Consider the following 6,117-nt stretch of genomic DNA (forward strand, 5'->3'; position numbering starts at 1 on the left):
AAGGACTAACTCCTGAGCAGAGTGAGCAGCCCCCATCTGCCCTCAACCCAGAAGTGGCTTTGAGTCCTGAAAGCCCAGAGAGGCCGGGGCTGACTTCATGTCTGGAGCTCCTTAGGTGGGACCTCATCCTTTGTGCCCCGCCCCCACACTGCGTTGTCCCATGTTCCGGATGAGAAGCAGCCATGCGTGCGCAGTCCCATACGCACAGCCTCATGTGTGTGATTTGATGTATCTGCGTGCATGTGTGGTCCTCCCTGAAAAGGCTCCTGTCTTCTCCAGCCATTCATGATGTCAGCTTCAACAGCAGGCTGCCCTGGTAACACTGCCTGCTGGAATCATTCCCAGGGGCAGGGCCCTGGCTGAGCAGGTCTGGCAACCGGCAGACACCTTGGCATAAGCAGCCACATGCTCGACCGTACACAGGCTCAGCTACATACCAGGCACAAGGCACACGTGATGCGGCTATCTGCCCAGCTGGTTTTTCTGCAATGGCACTGCCTATACATCACCATCTTCCCTGCCTGGGCCTCCATGTGTCCACCCTGACAGTGTGACCTGACTCCCCCAGCTGCCTTTGAGCCCAGCCTTCTAGGTCTCAGACTCCACGTGCAGGTGAGAGGGAGGGAGTCTCTATGGCGATTTCATTTTGGCTTTGTACATGGGGTCTGCTTGTTTTTAAAGACAGGGTTTCTCAGGGCTGGAGAGATGGCTCAGAGGTGAAGAGCAAGTTAAAAACTCTTCCAGGGGTCCTGAGTTCAATTCCCAGCAACCATATAGTGGGTGGCTCACAACCATCTGTAATCACCTGGTTCCTTCTTCTGGCCTGCAGCATACATACAGGCAGAAACATAAAAAAAGGAAGAAGAAGAAGAAGAAAGAGAAGGAGGAGGAAGAGGAGGAGGGAAGGAAGGAAAGAAAGAAGGAAGAAAGAAAGAAAGAAGGAAAGAAAGAAAGACAGGGTTTCTCTGTGTAGCCCTGGCTATCTTCGAACTCACTCTGTAGACCAGGCTGACTTCAAACTCACAGAGGTCCACCTGGCTCTGCTTCCCGAGTGCTGGGACGAAAGGTGTGCACCAACAACTCCCATGGGCACGTGGGGTTCCACAGAGGTCTGGGTGATAGGGCCGAGCCTGCTGGCTTCCTCTCACACCTGAGCTCATGCCTGGCTAATTGTTCCAGCGAACGGTCTCACAAACTGCCGTGCACACTGCCAACCTCCCCACTTAGATTGCTAACCTTCATTCTTAGGTGAGGCTCCCAATCCCACCTAATGACCGTGTCCGCCCTGGCAGGCTCAGCTAGTCCTTTGCCTTGGGAGATCCGTACCTGAGAGCTGGCTGGCTAGATTGTATAGAGAGGAGGTGGGCAGGGGCATCCAGACCATGGTCTGTGACCCATAAGCTTCTGGAAGGCGTGCAACATGGAAGAACATTCCTGTCCTTGTCTGAGCTTTGAGATGGGTCCAAAGAAGTAAAATTTATGGAAATTCTGGAACCATTAAAATGTATTTGCAAAATATGGCATCAAAATATTTTGGGCAAATGAAAATCCTAGCCAGCTGGCTTTGGCTAAACCTCTGAGAGCTCCCTAAACTCATTCTGTTTGCCGTGTCTGGGAGTCCTTGATAGGGATGAGGAGTTGACATTCATCCTGCCTGCTCAAGTACACAGCTCTGCGGGGGCAGTATGCGTCCCCAAAGGGGTCAGTCTCCCTTGGCTGCAGGAGATAGACCCCCACAGGAAGGTCCAGCTTTGAGTGTCCTCGAGCAGAGGACGGAGGCATCTCTGTGCATTTAGTGCTTCACAGAAACGCACCCCAGTTTCCATGGGGAAGTCCACACATGGTGGGTCTCAGAATGACTAGGTTCCCCAGGTAAGTTCTAGAAAGAGTCACAGGGCTGGGGCCACTCCAGACCAGAACCAGTTCCTTCAGGTAAGGCATGTGTCACAAATATGATACCTCTGTCTTTCCGTTTGACTTTCTTTGGGTGTGCTCCCACCCCCTACCCCAGACCTCTTGCAATAATTCTACTTTAAATTCTGAAGAGAGAGAGAGAGAGAGAGAGAGAGAGAGAGAGATCAGTTTGGCTCAGTTTATTACCATTTACCAAGTTATAATTGGTAAACTGGCAAATCATCACTCCAAATCTTAAAAACCAGGGCATGGTGATGGCTCAGCAGTTGAGAGCACCGACTGCTCTTCCAGAGGACCCAGCACCCACATCGAGTTGCAGGGGATTTGGCAGCCTCTTCTGGTCTCCACTGGCACAAGGCATGCACATGGTGCATGGACAAGCATGTAGACACTCGCACGGACCCACTAAATAAAATAACAACAAGTTGGGCAGTGGGTGGCGCACACCTTTAATCCAAGCACGTGTGTATGAAGCAAAGGCGACAGTCGGCACCAGGTGTCTCCCTCTGTGGCCCTTTCCTGGGTCTTTTTTATTTATTTATTTATTTATTTTGGACTGTTCAAGACAGGGTTTCTCCGTAGTTTTTTTTTTGTTTTGTTTTGTTTTTTTGTTTTTTGGTTTTTTTTTTTGGTTCCTGTCCTGGAACTAGCTCTTGTAGACCAGGCTGGCCTCGAACTCACAGAGATCCGCCTGCCTCTGCCTTCCGAGTGCTGGGATTAAAGGCGTGCGCCACCACCGCCCGGCTTCCTGGGTCTTTTTGAGGCAGGGATTCTCACTGACCCTTGAGCTCAGCATTTTGTTTAGATCAACTGTACAGTGAGTCCCAGGGAGCCTCTGCCTCTAACTCTCCAGTGCTAGGATTACAGTTGTGCGCTGCCACACCTGGCTGTATACCGGGAGCTGGAAAGGTGGGGCCTGAACTCAGGTCCCTGGGGTTGTACAGTCTGCACTTGAGTTATCTCCCCAGACACCTGAGACAAGATATCAAAGAGCCCAGGCTGGTCTCAAACTCAAAATATAGCTGAGGAGGACTTTGAGCTCCCGAGTCTTCTGTCTCCACCTCACCACAACCAGTTTTCCCAGCGCTGGGGATGGAACCCAAGGCTTCCTGCAGGCTAGGCAAACGCTCTACCACCAGGGACCTTTCCCCGCCCAACAGTGGTGTCTCAGAGACGAGGAACCAAGCTTAGTGAGGCTGAATGGCTTCCTTGCTCACACAGTGAGTGCAGGGCTAAGATGGATAGATATATCCATTGTCACTCTGGGACTCAGTCTCAAGGAAAGGTTGACCTTGAACCTGAAGAACTGAAGGCCTGGGTAGGAATCTGGGGAGTTATTTTGGGATAAACACCAAAACAGAATCTGACTGTGGTCTGGGCCGTCTCAGCATTCCACAGACAGAGGTTGGAGGAACATTGCATTTTGTTGGGGCTGTTGTTTGGGTTTTGGTTTTTCCAGGGTTTCTCTGTGTAGCCCTGGCTATCCTGGAACTCACTCTGTAGACCAGACTGGTCCTGAACTCAGAGATCTGCCTGCCTCTGCCTTCTGAGTGCTTGGATTAAAGGTGTGTGCCACCACTGCCTAGCTATTGCAAGTTTTTTGAGGCCAGCCTGTTGTACATAGTGAGTTTCAGGCCAGCCAGGGCTACAAAGTGGGACATTGTCTCAATGGCAACAATATCAAAACATTGAAACAAGTCTAGGAGACGGCTTAGTGGTTAATGCTCTCCCAGAGGACCCTGGTTTGATATTCAGCACCTACCCGGAGGCTCAGAAGCACCAGGAACTCCAGAAGCAGAGGGACTACTGCCCTCTTGTGGCCTTTGTGGGTACTGCATGCATCATAGACACCTGTGCAGGTAAAACACCCTCTCATGCACATAAAATAAAAATTAAAAGAAAAACCTCAACCTGTATGGAAGGGGACGTACCATATTGTCAGATGCCAAGATGGGCACTTTTTATGTGCTGGATAAAATATGTGAAAGCTAGAGTTTACTAGATATGTGCTCGCTGGGCCTCCATGTCCTTGGAGAGCAAAACTCACTGCTGGAGACCGTGTGGTTCCCCGAGACGCGTGGAGAAGTAAAGCGAGATGCCAACAGACTAAGACACAGCTCACGGACCCATCTGTTACTATGCTTTGTGTGTGCCACCCACCCCCCTGACAAAAAGGCTGCTCCCTGCCCTTTGTCTTGAGTCACTCTTGCCTCATTCCCTGGGGCTCTAGAACTGCTCGCTAGGCCTTGGACCTTCACAGGAAAGAGGAGTCACGGGTCCGGAGGGGAGAAGTGGCATGGATGCCCGTTGGATAGGTCTGCGAACAAGATCTGATTCTTCCTGGGCTTTGGCCAGTGGCTGTGGCCTCTCCCGTGCTTACAGAGGCTCTTGCAGCCGCTCCTGCCAACTTCCCTTTCCTTTCTTCTCAGAAACGCCTGCGCTGCCAAAACACCAATTCTTCTCTGATAGTGACACCGATTTTCTCTGCGCCATTTCCACAGTCAGATTTCCTTACTTCTTTATTTATTTACACAATGCTGGTGTTTTCAATGGGGCCCTAGAAGGTTAGGCGATTTCCCTCTGGCGCTGCGCACAACCAAGAGCAGGAGCCGGGAGGCCCAGCTGGCCGCTTGCGCCTCTGTGAAGCCGCTAATGAGTTGCAGGCCTTCTGCAGGGGAAGATTGGACCACGGTGACTCGCTAGCCTTTTGAAAATTTCCATCCCGGAGGACCAGGGCTGCCTGTGGATCCAATGGCTTTATTGTCAAATCGATTATTTATATAAGCGCCGCTACGCGTCTTCGCTGGTGCTAAGCCAGTCTGAAAGTTCCGGACGCACGAAGCAGGCTTCAGCAGCGGTCGTTATCAGTGGCACTTGCCTCAAAATCAAATTGAGATCAGAGACAGCCAAGGGGCCGGAAGGAGTGTGCACCGGCGTGGGCCGAGTGCCCACAAATGCTGCTCCTCACCCGATACTGCTACTGTATGCTTTCTTTTTAATTTAATTTTTTAAAAATTTATTCTGTTTCTCTAAATAGGTTCTCACTAGGTAGCCTAGGCTGGCTCGGCTCCAAACCTGTGGTGATTCTCCTGCCTCAGCCTCTTCAGTGCTGAAATCACAGGCTTGAGCAACGATGCCTCCCTTGTATGGTTGTTTATTACGCTGGAGATCAAACCCCGAGCCTCAGGCAAGCGCCATACCCTGGACTAACAGCCGGTGTTTATTTCTAATATAGATTTACAGGAAGATTGCAAAAAATGTCATCAAGCAGTTTCTGTGATTTCCCAAATATTAATTTCATATTCCCTTAGATTGTTATTCCTCCAATCACTTAAGAGCAAACTGTACTTGAAAAGGAAGAGGGTCAGTCTCTTACATAACCCGGATGCAGTGGTCAAGTTAGGAGATTAAAACGATACAGTCTTATGCAATCTGCCTCAGTTTTACTTCACTGTCTCAGCCTGCATTCAGAAGGGACAACTGACTTTCTCACCTTGGGCCCGATTTTAAATGATGCCACTTTATCCTACACTTTGTTTTAATCTGTCTTTTCTCTCGGGATCTGTAGTTTCCAGGCATGTGGGGCCCATGGGTTTGCAGGGTAACCCCGAGCAGTGTGGGCTGGTCTAACTTTCCTCACAGTTAGCCTCAGGCTGTGCATCTGGAGTGTGGATAGCCCACAAGCAGCACAGTGTGGCCGCTGTTGGTTATCTGAATGGACACCGGTGGCCTTGTGGCATTCGTGGCTGAGGTTGCTGAAGTTGCTTGGGTAAGCCAGCCTCTTTAAGATTTGTTTGCTACATTTGGGGTTTACTCATTTTTTTAAAAAAATAATCTATTTAATTCTTTTTTTTTTTTTTTTTTTTTTTTGGTTTTTCGAGACAGGGTTTCTCTGTGGTTTTGGAGCCTGTCCTGGAACTAGCTCTTGTAGACCAGGCTGGTCTCAAACTCACAGAGATCTGCCTGCCTCTGCCTCCCGAGTGCTGGGATTAAAGGTATGCACCACCACACCTAGATTTTTTTTATTTAAAAATAGATTTGTTTTATTTTATATGTATGGATGTTTTGCTTGTATGCATATGTGTGCATTGTATGTGTGCCTGTATGTATGTTTGTACACTGTATGTGTGCCTGGTGCCCTTGAAGGTCAGAAGAGGGCATTGGATCTCCCTGGACTTGGGGTTACTGTAATGATTGTTCTGT

This window comes from Microtus oregoni, unplaced genomic scaffold (genome assembly GCF_018167655.1).
Source record: "Microtus oregoni isolate MIOR12 unplaced genomic scaffold, Mior012 000028F_ref0000031, whole genome shotgun sequence".
Classification (NCBI taxonomy): domain Eukaryota; kingdom Metazoa; phylum Chordata; class Mammalia; order Rodentia; family Cricetidae; genus Microtus; species Microtus oregoni.